This window comes from Rhinopithecus roxellana, chromosome 7 (assembly GCF_007565055.1).
Source record: "Rhinopithecus roxellana isolate Shanxi Qingling chromosome 7, ASM756505v1, whole genome shotgun sequence".
NCBI lineage: Eukaryota > Metazoa > Chordata > Mammalia > Primates > Cercopithecidae > Rhinopithecus > Rhinopithecus roxellana.
Genome location: NC_044555.1, coordinates 110,575,310 through 110,588,603, shown reverse-complemented (window position 1 = coordinate 110,588,603; position 13,294 = coordinate 110,575,310). Strand labels below are relative to the sequence as shown.

The following is a 13,294-nucleotide window of genomic DNA, read 5'->3' as shown; positions in this document are numbered from 1 at the left end:
AAATGCCAAGCACCTGTGTACTCTGGCTGGGTGGGCTTACAAATGGTACCCAAAGAGGGGATGGATTTCAATTATACTGATACAAGACATGGGTTAACCTGGTTATGCTCATGCCTACTGCCTATCATGGGGTTAGAGGGTGAGTTGTGGTGGTACTTTCTTTAGTTAACTTCCATGTATTAAGCTATTACTATTTGCCAGACGCTGTACTAAATACTTCACATGCATAATTTTACTTAATATTTACAGCAACTATATAACAGGTACTGTAATTATCTCATTTATAGAGGTTAAGTGATTTAAAATAACTTTTCAAAGGTGACACACCTGGAAAGGTAGAAATCTAAGATTCAGACTCAAGTTTGTTTGACTCTGAAGTCTCTCTTCTTAGTCTTTACATAAGATGTCTCTCCAGGTTTAATATGGCTAAGCTTAGGAAAATCTAGTTTAAGAGACTGGAGGTAGAGAAGTGAGGCCCAACTAGTAGAGAATGCAGCTATTAAAATAAGATCCATTAAATGTTCTTCGAGATACAGTCCTAGTTTGCCTTTTTACTTTTACCCTTTCTCTTAGCAATCTTATCTAGCCCATGGGAGAGGTGCAAAAATAAATAATTTAACAGGTTTTATTCCACAACTTTTAAAAACAACCCTTCTACAATGCTGTATTCACAACTAACACAGTTTGTTTTCAAAAGTATAGTAAGGAAAAAAACATTTTCTATGTATATAGCTGCAGGAAAAAAACAGAAAATATTACACTGCGTAAGTACATCACATACCAAAGTTTGCAACCAAACTGATTAATTTTGCTATATGTATATCCAGACATATTCTGAATCACAGTTTAATCCCTTAATTAACAGAATGTGTTTGGGAGATGTACGCAGATTTACAAGATAAATTGAATGGAGTTGGCTTTGACCTATATTTACAGAAATTTTAACTGTGCTGATAAAAAGTACTATTTTAGCTTTTTACTAGAAATCAAATGTATGATTAAAGACAGGTTTTTCAATCACTCTATTAGAAGCAAGAGGTTACCCAAAAATGATAAACATAAACACAACATTGGGAACAAATTTCTTCTTCTTTGATAGTCATTATACCATGTTCTCAAATTTAACTCCTTTTCTTCTCCTGTAGTATGGCCTACTTCCAAAATGATTACTATGCAATTCTACAATTCCCTCTCCTGTCTAACTCCCTCCCCAGCTTTGTCCACGTCTTTTCACTTCAGCTTGTCTTACTGAAATGGTGTCTTTTAACAAGTATTTCCTCGTATCAGCTCTTTCCTTCCATCTACAATGTTTCTCAGGGCATGCTCATGTGTTCTAAAGACATATGATCAAACCCAAATTCTAGTAGAAGCAGAGCTTATGACTTACTCAAACACCTCCAGAAAATTATTATACAGCTAACTCAATCGGATATTCAAGCACTGCACAAATTGGATGCACGAAGGAAATAGAAATGGTTGATCTCTTGCAATAAAACTAGAATTTTGAGAGTGAGATGTGCAAAACCTATGGCACAACAGTACAAGCCAAGTGTGTTAGCTAGACCTGAATCTCTCTGCATGAAATATTTCTGGAAATAAGTAGATCACTGGCTGGGTCTTAGACATTTTTAAAAAGTATTGTTATATAAAGAGTTTCATTGTAAAGGCTTTTTTGGTAATGAAATTTAATGCCAAGACTAAAATGTCTGTATATCTAATTAAATATATATAGATTTATATATATTATATATTTAATATATATTATATATTTATATATTATAAACATATATAATATATTAAACATATCTATATTTAATTGGGCATACAGATATTTTAGTTTTGGCATTAAATTCCATATATATATATGATTTGCGACAGGGTCTCACTCTGTCATCCAGGCTAGAGTTCAGTGGCACGATCTCGGCCCACGACAACCTCAACTCCCGAGCTCAAGCAATCCCCTCACCTCAGCCTCCCAAGAAGCTGTGACCACAGGCATGTGCCACCATGCCTGGCTAATTTTTTGTAGAGATGGGGTTCTGCTGTGTTGGCCAGACTGGTCTCGAAATCCTGGGCTCAAGTGATCTGACCACCTCGGCCTCCCAAAATGCTGGAAGTACAGCTGTGAGCCACTGCACCCAGCCCCAATCAAACATTAAAAGTTGATGTATTTCTCATTGTATTTATTACTTGAGTCATTCAATAAGATAATATAAGAACATCTTTGGTTTCATATGCCTTATCTACGTTAGAATTTTGCAGCTTTGAGAACACTACAAATATATACCAGCTGCCCAAATTTAATTATAGTAGTGTGTCTTAAATTCAGTGAGGAATTCTATACAGGCGCGGTGGCTCACGCCTGTAATCCCAGCTCTCAGGGAGGCAGAGGCGGGAGGATAGCTTGAGCCCAGGAGTTCGAGACCTGCCTGGGTAATACAGCGAGACCCCGTTCTCCACAAAAAGGAAAAAAAAAAAAAAAAAAGACAAAAAAAAAATTTAAATATCCTGTATACAGTTGCCATAATCTGAAACTTTCGGTATAAAATCTAAGCTTGGGGAGACTTTTATGTGTATATATGAGTATAAAATTTCCTTAAAATTACTACTTTTAAGGCTGGGCATGGTGGCTCAAGCCTGTAATCCCAGCACTTTGGGAGGCCGAGGCAGGTGGATCACCTGAGGTTGGGAGTTTGAGACCAGCCTGACCAACACGGAGAAACCCCATCTCTACTAAAAATACAAAAAACACAAAATTAGCTGGGTGTGGGGGTGCATGCCCAGCTACTCAGAAGGCTGAGGCAGGAGAATCGCTTGAACCTGGAGGCGGAAGTTGCAATGAGCTGAGATCGCGCCATTGTATTCCAGTCTCGGCAACAAGAGCGAAACTCTGTCTCAAAAAAAATAGAAATTTAAAAAAAACTGCTTATAATTTTTAGACTGCAGAGTCCTAAAAGTTAAAATTCTTTTTTATAACTACTCCAATTTGTAGAAGGATGAAGAGAGAATTCACACTGATATGAAATATTGTATATTGGCTGGGGGTGGTGGCTCACACCTGTAATCTCAGCACTTTGGGAGGCCAAGGTGGGCGGATCATTTGAGGCCAGGAGTTCGAGACCAGGCTGGCCAACATGGTAAAGCCCCATCTCTACCAAAAAGAAAAAAGAAAAAAGAAAAAAATATAGCTGGGTGTGGTGGCACGTGCCTGTAATCCCAGCTGCTTGGGACGCGGAGGCAGGAGAATCACTTGAACCATGGGGGAGGATGCAGTGAGCCGAGATTGCACCAGTGCACTCCAGCCTGGTCATCAGCGCAAGAATCTGTCTCAAAAAGAAAAAAAGAAAAAAAGAAGAAGAAAAGAAAAGAGAAGAAAAAATAAATCTTGTATGTTGATAGTCTTGTGCTTAGTCATTTTTCCATTAATGTTTATTGATTTTATTTTTATTTATCATTACCTCATAATATAAACTCGGAAACTTTTGCTTAGCAGCAATTTTAGTCTTTAGAAAAATTTGAAATATGAAATTGGATTTTTTTTAAAAAATGATGTCTTGCAACTACAGATTTGAAGCCAGGCACGCGACTGTAGTCCAGGCTACTCAGGAGCTGAGACAGGAGGATTGCTTGCGGCCATGAGTTTGAGGCTACAGTACTATGATCACACCTGTGAATAGCCACAGCACTGTGGCCTGGGCAATATGGTGAGACCCAATCTCTTAAAAAATACAGATTTGGGCCAGGCACAGTGGCTCAGGCCTGTAATCCCAGCACTTTGGGAGGCCGAGGTGGGCGAATCACGAGGTCAAGAGATCAAGGCCATCCTGGCAAACATGGTGAAACCCTGTCTCTGCTAAAAGTACAAAAAATTAGCCAGGCGTGGTAGCAGGAGCCTGTAGTCCTAGCTACTCGGGAGGCTAAGGCAGGAGAATGGCTTGAACTTGGGAGGCAGAGTTTGCAGTGAGCCGAGATCGCACCACTGCACTCCAGCCTGGGCAACAGAGTGAGACTCCGTCTCAAGAAAAAAAAAAAAAATACAGATTTGTAGATTCAATATTTTTAGGGATAATAAAGAACAATATATCGTTATTAGAGTATGCCTCACGGTGTAAGCATTAGTCAGTCATCCATAGCACAGCCTGAAGTATTTGCCAGTGAAACACAATAAACAAGCAGGTCACTGGTTCTGACTTTGTAACTTAGGAGTTTCTCATAAACAATTTCTAAGGTTTCTTTTCTTTTACAATAACCGTTCATAGCAATGAAATTAAAGTTGGCAATTGACCTTCCAGTTCATGACATGATGGAGAACTTACATGGGTTGTTGGCCCCTTCTGAACTCAACCCTGGAGATCTAGAAATGTGTATGTGTTGAGAAAAGGAAGTTTGTGATATCCCAGAATGCAACAAGAAAACTGTGGAGAATCCCTAGAGACACAGAAAGTGGATGGATCCCATTGCTGAGGGTGGAGGTGGGGTTGAGTCTAAAACTACCCATCACAGAGTCAGGAATGACTGGAAATAAACTTTCCAGTTAGACTTTTCAGTCTCACCAACATCTTCTGGGAAGGTCTTTCCTGATCCTGGCACAACTGCAGGGGAGAAAATAATTAGGAACAGAACCATTCAGAAGATGCAGGGTAATATCTGGGCAGCACTCAAGCCCAGCTGTCATCAGAAGCAGATAACCACAGCTATAGGCAAATAAGCATTCTTTTCCACCTCAACTTCATGGGTTGTTTAAAACCCAGAGACAAGAGCAATTCCTAGGGTAGAAGTAGAGAAAGGTTTCCTGAGAATCAGGATCACTTGATGGGGGAGGCACAACAAACAGAGAAAAGGCTCATATTATAAAATCAGAGGCTCTCTTCTTTGAGACAAATCCCTAACACCCACACACAAACATGCATTAATGGACAGTACATGCTGGGAGTCAGGTTTCTCACTATCCATGAAGGAAATTACAGATAAGCAAGAATGGGTGGCTAAAATGGTCCATGTAATAATGGGCTAGAGTTGGAGCCATCAGACTAAATTCATGTTCAGCTTAGTATAGATACCCATAGATAAATATTAATAAGTGGCCGGGTGTGGTGGCTCACGGCTGTAATCCCAGCATTTTGGGAGACTGAGGTGGGCAGATAACCTGAGGTCAGGAGTTCAAGAAGAGCCTGGCCAACATGGTGAAACCCCATCTCTACTAAAAATACAAAATAAGCCAGGTGTGGTGGCACACTCCTGCAATCCCAGCTACTTGGGAGAATTGCTTGAATCCGGGAGGTAGAGGTTGCAGTGAGCCAAGATTGTGCCACTTTACTTTAACCTGGGTGACAAGAGTGAGACTCTGTCTCAAAAAAAAAAAAAAAATACTAATAAAGATGTGGGTTAGTATACACATACATTTCCATGCTGTTTAGCTGAGACAATATAGAAGCAATGACACCTCTATAGCAATGAGCATACCTAGACTCCGGATCTACCATTCTCCAATAAAACAAACTCCTTAGAGAAATGGCCAATTCTAGGGCTGGAACAAAGAATATACCAGATAAGCCCAGAGCAGCTTGTAGTGACAAAAAGTAAGGAAGTGCTCAAAAAACCCCACTATCAGCTGGGCGTGGTGGCTCATGCCTATAATCATGCCTATAATCCCAGCACTTTGGGAGGCTGAGGAGGGCAGATCACTCGAGGTCAGTTCAAGACCGGCCTGGCCAACATGATGAAACCCCATCTCTACTAAAAATACAAAAAACAGCTGGGTCTGGTGGCACATGCCTGTAGTTCCAGCTACTCAAGAGGCTGAGGCAGGAGAATCACTTGAACCCAGGAGGTGGAGGTTTCTGTGAGCCGAGATTACACCATTGCACTCCAGCCTGGGCAACAAGAGCGAAACTCCATAGCAAAAATAAATAAATAAATGAATAATAAAATGGTGGGTATTTTAATGTGATAGATACATTAAATTACACTCTAAATACAATAGATTTTAATGTGACAGAGAACACAAATTTTGTTTATATGATCTCGGATTCCACATTGCAGCTTACTTTTAAGAAACTAACCCTTGCAAGTTTTGGTGTAGCATCAAAGAAAAATATTCATCATTACCTGGAAATGCTAATAAAACACTCCTCCATTTCCAACTTCATATCTGTGTTAGGCTATATTATCTTCCTATACATCAACCAAACCACTTATTGCAATAGATTGAATGCAGAAGCAGTTATGAGAATATGGCTGCCTTGTATTAAACCAGACATTAAAGAGATCTGCAAAGATATAAAACAATGCCACTGGGCTCACTAAATTATTTTTTGCTTTAGAAAACTTATTTTTTATTAACATATGTAATTTTGTTAACATGTAATCAGCTTATAATTATATTTATAATACATAACTACCATGATACTAATATATTATACTAATTATGCATATTATAATTATTAATTATAATATACATATTATATTTAATATTACAATTACCAATACTTCAAAATTTTCTTAGTTTTAATTTCCAATATCAGAAATATCAATTGATATAACCCACAAGAACCAAAGTTCTCCTGGGTTTTTGTCAATTTTTAAAGTGTAAAGTGGTCCTAAGACCAGAAAGTTTGAGACTAACTGCATTGCCCCAAGCTGCTTCCTATGATGGATGCCATATTCCTATGATGGATATATGAAAAATAGGAAGGGAGGTGGCTTGCTGTTCTATTGCTAAAGTTTCAAAGAAGAAGAAAGTACTTAATCACTGCCTTGCCATGCAGTTGGTGCAAACCTGACTTATGAACGGGAGGCATATTAAGCACACATCTTACTCGCTCCAATGAGCCTTTTTTCTCTACAACTCCCTCTTCCTTCCTTTATATTATTTTCCCTTTGCCTTTAATTAACAATAGATCTTTTCCAATCTACATCTTGTCCAATTTACATCCCTCACCTCCCCCTCTCTTCTCTCTACTACCATATTTCTTTAAGTTATTCTGCCTGCTATTACTATTTTTTTTATACTCTCCCACGCTTCCAAGAATGACTTTCAGCTCCAACTTCATATGAAAAGTACTCTTTCAAAGATTAGGCATCACCTTGTTATTGCCAAATCTTTGATCTTCAGTCTGTTCTAGTTTCTCTAGACCTCAATCCAGTGCCATGTTAAATATTGGTAATATTAGGGGACCTCATTCTTCCTGAAAGTCTGTTACCATGTTATTACAGACGAGGCCTACCTCTAAATGATCTTCTGCTACAAATGAGGCCTACCTCTAAATGATCTTCTGCTTCATTCACTCTGTCTTCCTCCTCTTTCTCTTGCCAATTCTCAATCATCAGTTCTTCTCTTTATATACTTATTTCCTTAAAAAAGCATCTGTGGAGAACACCTACATCTACAAATGTAGATGGAGAGCATCTACATTTTAGCACGTTTTAATATCTTCTTTGGTCCTAGGTGCTCTTATCTCAAAGGTCCTACCTCATATTATACCAAATATATTAAAATAACTGTAGTCAGTAAAATGCACCCATAAGCATTAGTGTATTATATAAGCTGAGTTGTATTAATAGTTGACTACTTGACACATTATTTTATAGATATTTAATTAAATATCTATATAAAATATTTACTGATTTTCATTTTTCAGTTTTCATATTTTAATAACTTTTTGAAATCATTTTAGATTTACAGAAAAATTACAAAGCTAGTAGAGAGTTCTTATATATCCCACACCCAAGTTTCTCCAATTAATATCTTACATTAGTATGGTACATTTATTATGATTAATGATCAAATATTTATAGATTATTATTAACTAAAGACTAACTGTACTCAGATTTCCTTAGTTTTTATGCAAAGACTTTTTTTTTTTTTCTTTTTGAGACAGAGTCTTGATCTGTTGCCCAGGTTGGAGTGCAATGGCGCGATCTCTGCTCACTGCAACCTTCAGCTCACTGCCATCTCCTGCCTCAGCCTCTCGAGTAGCTGGGATTACAGGTATGAGCCACTACACCTGGCTAATTTTTGTATTTTTAGTAGAGACAGGGTTCTGCTATGTTGGCCAGGCTGGTCTCAAACTCCTGACCTCAGGTTATCCACCCACCTTGGCCTCCCAAAGTGTTGGAATTACAGGCATGAGCCACCACGCCCGGCTGCAATGTCTTTTTTTATACTGAGATCCCACCCAGCATACCACATTTTATTTAGTTGTCATGCCTCTTTAGGTTCCTGTTGGCCATGACAATTTCTCTTTTTTTTTTTTTTTTTTTGAGACGGAGTCTTGCTCTGTCGCCCAGGCTGGAGTGCAGTGGCCGGATCTCAGCTCACTGCAAGCTCCGCCTCCCGGGTTTACGCCATTCTCCTGCCTCAGCCTCCCGAGTGGCTGGGACTACAGGCGCCCGCCACTTCGCCCGGCTAGCTTTTTGTATTTTTTAGTAGAGACGGGGTTTCACCGTGTTAGCCAGGATGGTCTCAAACTCCTGACCTCGTGATCCGCCCGTCTCGGCCTCCCATAGTGCTGGGATTACAGGCTTGAGCCACCGCGCCCGGCCTGACAATTTCTCAAACTTGAGTATTAACCTTTGGAAAATATTGGTTGACCAAGCTATGCAAATCTTACAAGTATTAACATATTCCATTATACAATATCAAAAATTAACATTTATGAATATCACCTCTGATCTGCAATACATTTGGAGTTACTCTATGTAAAGGTAAGAGGTTTAGGTTGAGGTTTGTTTTTCCATTAAAAAGCTGTGAACTTGAGAATTTCATGTAGTTCTAGAAGCTTTTTTAAAGGATTCTTCAAGACTTTTATGGAGACCATCATGTCCTCTGTGAATAGGAACAATTTTATTTCTTCTTTTCTAATCTATATGATTTTTATTCTGTTTGTTGCCTCATTACATTCAATAGGACAGTCAGTATCACTTTGAATGGGAGTGGTAAGAGTGGGCATGCTTGACTTGTTCCTAATCTTGGGAAGAATATTATTGTCTTCCACCATTATGAATAATGTTGGTTGTGGGTTTTTTTGTGTGGCTGCCCTTCATCAGGTTAGTGAAATTCTCTTCTATTCCTAATACATTGAGAATTATTACCACGAACGGATGTTGAATGTTGTCAAATGTTTTCTCTATCAATTGCTATGATCATGTGAGTTTTTTCCTTCTATAGTCTGTTAATATGGTGGAATACATGGATTGACTTTCAAATACTGAATTGGCCTTGCATTCCCAGGATAAACCTCACTTATTTGTGACACATTATTTTTATCATATATTGCAATATTCAATTTGTTATTTTGTCGAAGATGTTGCCCTTTTATTATAAATCTTGGTCTAAAGTTTTATTTGCTTGTACTATCTTTGGATTTGACTACAGGAGAATGCTGGCCTGATAAAACGAGTTTGAAAGTGTTCTCTCCTCTTCTATTTTCCAGAAGATCATGTAGAGTTAGTTTTATTTCTTCTTCAAATGTTTGATGAAAGGTCAGGCATTGGTGGCTCATTCCTGTAATCTCAGGACTTTGGGAGGCTGAGGTGAGAGGACTGCTTGAGCCCAGGAATTTGAGATCAGCCTGGGCAAGATGGTGAGACCCCATCTCGACAAAGTATTAAAAAATTAACCAGGTGTGGTGGCATGCACCTGTGGTCCCAGCTACTTGGGAGGCTGAGGTGGAAGGATAATTTGATCCCAGGGAGTCAAGGCTACAGTGAGTTGTGTTCACACCACTGCACTCCAGCCAGCCTGGGTAACAGAGCAAGACCTGGTTTCAAAAGAAAAGAAAAGAAATGTTTGATGGAATTTACCAGTGAAATTACCTGGGTCTGGAGATTTCTTTTTTGGAAGATATTTGACTATGAACTCAATTTATTTAATAATGATAGTAATATTCAGGTTATCTATTTCATTTTGGATAAGTTTTAATAGTTTGTAGATTTTTACAGATTAATCCATCTCATCTAAGTAATCAAATTTATGCCTATAGTCATTGATGGTATTCCCTTACCATCTATTTCATGTTAGTGATGTGTATAGCGATAGTTCCTTTTATTCATGATATTTGTGTCACCCCCCCTCTTTTTCCTATGTTGGTTGGACATTTGCCCATTTTATTTATCTTTGCATAAAAAGAGCTTTTGGTTTCATCATATTTCTGTATTGTTTTTCTGTTTTCCGTTTTACTAATTTGTTCTATCTTGGTGAATCTTGCATTTTCGGTGGAAAAGAATGTGTATTCTGCTGTCATTTGATAGAGTGTTCTATAAATGTCAATTAGGTACTATTGGCTACTGGCTAATGATGTTGCTCAGTTCTCCTATGTCCTTGCTGATAATATGTCTACTTGTCTTATCTATTATTGAGACAGAAGAGTTTAAAACTTTAAATATTATTGTGGATTTGCCCATTTATCATTTCAGTTTTATTATTTTTGGCTTCATATATTTTTAAATTCTGTTGTTAGTTGCATACACATTTAGGATTTTTTTTTTAGGCTTCTTTTTTTTTTTCTTTTTTCCTTTTTTCTTTTTCTTTTTTTTTTTTTTTTTTTTTTTTGAGATAGAGTCTTCCACTGTCACCCAGGCTGGAGTACAGTGGTGTGATCACAGCTCACTGCAGCCTTCACCTTCTGGGCTCAAGTAATCCTCCCACCTCAACTTCCTGAGTAGCTGGGACCACAGATATGCACCACCACACACACCTAATTTTTGTAGTTTTTGTAGAGATGGGGTTTCACCCTGTTGCCTAGACTGGTCTCAAACTCCCAAGTTTAAGCAACCTGCTCACCTCAGCCTCCTAAAGTGTGGGATGACAGGAGTGAGCCACTGTGCCCAGCCCACATTTATGCTTTCTTGGTAATTTGACTCTTTTATAATTATGTAATGTCACTCTTGATCCTTGGTAATTTTCCTTGCCCTTAAGTCTATTTTGGCTGATATTAGTATTGCCACTACAGGTTTATTTTGGTTAGTGATTGCATGATACATATATTTTCCCATTCTTTTATTTTACATTAACTATTTGTTTACACTCTAAGAGGCTTTCTTGTAGACAGCATACCACTGAATCTTTTGAAAAATCCATTCTAAAAATCCATGTTTTTTAACTGGCGTTTTTAGACCAATTTCACTAATAGATTTATTGACATGTTTCTATTAGCTCTAATATTTTATTACTTGTCTTTTCTCTTTATTTCCTATTTTTCCCTTACTGCCTTCTTTTGGATTAGTTTAATATTGTTTAGTATTCCCTTTTAATTTATCCACTGAGGTTTTTTTTACTCTATCTCTTTGTATATCTATTTAAGTGGTTACTCTAGCGGTTACCATATACGTACTTAACTTGGCACTGTCTACTCCAAATCAATATTTTTTACTTCAAGTGCAGTGTAGAAGCTTTATCACCATATAGGTCCCTTTACCCTCCCCACTTTACACTGTACTTGTCTTACACATTTCACCTACATACATCGAAAACCCCATCAGCCAATGTTATAATTTTTGTTTTCAACCTTCACAATATGTTTGTAAAAACTAAGAGGACAGTGTATTAGTCCATTCTCACACTGCTATAAAGATACTACCCAAAAATGGGTAATTTACAAAGAAAAGAGGTTTAATTGACTCACAATTCCACATGGCTGGGGAGGCCTTAGGAAACTTACAATCACAGTGGAAGGGGAAGCAGGCATGTCTTACATGGTGGCCGGCAAGAGAGATAGTGAAAGAAGGAGTCACTTCCAAATACTTATAAAACCATCAGATCTCATGAGAACTCACTCACTATTATAAGAACAGCACAGGGAAAACCACCCCTATGATCCCATCACCTTCTTCCCTTGACACATGGGGATTACGGGTCCCTCCCTCAACAGGTGGGGATTACAATTGGAGATGAGATTTGAGTGGGGACACAGAGCCAAACCATATGAGATAGTTTACTATATTTACCCAAATATTTACCATTTTGTTGCTCTTCCTCTATCTCTGTTATTCCAAGTTTACCTCTGGTATTGTTTCCCTTCCATCTGAAGAATTTCCTTTAGCATTTCTTTTAGAACAGTTGTTCTGGTGGTTATTTCTCTTAGTTTCCTTTTCTTTGAGAATGTCTTTATTCAACCTACATTCTAGAAGGATATTTTCATTGCTTGTAGAATTCTGGATTAACAGTTTATTCCCATAAGCACTTTTAAAATGTAATGACAGGCCGGGCGCGGTGGCTCAAGCCTGTAATCCCAGCACTTTGGGAGGCCGAGACGGGCAGATCACGAGGTCAGGAGATCGAGACCATCCTGGCTAATACGGTGAAACCCCATCTCTACTAAAAAATATAAAAAACTAGCCAGGCGAGGTGGCGGGCGTTTGTAGTCCCAGCTACTCGGGAGGCTGAGGCAGGAGAATGGCGTAAACCCAGGAGGCGGAGCTTGCAGTGAGCTGAGATCTCGCCACTGCACTCCAGCCTGGGCGACAGAGCAAGACTCCGTCTCAAAAAATAATAATAAATAAATAAATAAATAAATAAATAAATAAAATAAAATAAAATGTAATGACATTTCTTTCTTGCCTCCATGGTTTATAAGAAATTTACTCTCGGCCGGGCGCGGTGGCTCAAGCCTGTAATCTCAGCACTTTGGGAGGCCGAGGCGGGCGGATCACGAGGTCAGGAGATTGAGACCATCCTGGCTAACATGGTGAAACCCCGTCTCTACTAAAAATACAAAAAACTAGCTGGGCGAGGTGGCGGGCGCCTGTAGTCCCAGCTACTCGGGAGGCTGAGGCAGGAGAATGGTGTAAACCCAGGAGGCGGAGCTTGCAGTGAGCCGAGATCGCGCCACTGCACTCCAGCCTGGGTGACAGAGCAAGACTCCGTCTCAAAAAAAAAAAAAAAAAAAAGAAATTTACTCTCATTGTTCCACTGTATGCAATGTAGTGTTTTCCTCTGGCTACTTTTAATATTTTTTCTTAGTACCTAATTTTAAGCAGCTTAATTATAATGTGTCTGTATGTGAATTTTTTGAGTTGATCCTGGGTGGGATTGACTGAGATTCTTGTACATGTCACTTCGTGTCCTTTGCTGGATTTGGAAAGTTTTCATCCATTATTTCTTCAAGTATTCTTTCTGTGCTACACTTGTTCTCCTCTCTTTCTGGAATTATGATGAAGAAAATGATAGACCTTTTGATATTGTCTCATAGGTCCCTGAGTCTCTATTTATTACTTTTTCAAACATTTTTCTATATTTTGTTCATTTTAAACAATTTGTATTAATCTGTGTTCAAGTACACTGAGCTTTTCCTCT

General features: G+C 38.5%; 1 pseudogene; it reads right to left on the bottom strand.

The window, feature by feature from the left end:
- Positions 1–7,326, bottom strand: part of LOC104659900 — a 54,702-nt pseudogene extending 47,376 nt beyond the window's left edge.
- Between the last annotated feature and the right edge of the window lie 5,968 nt (positions 7,327–13,294).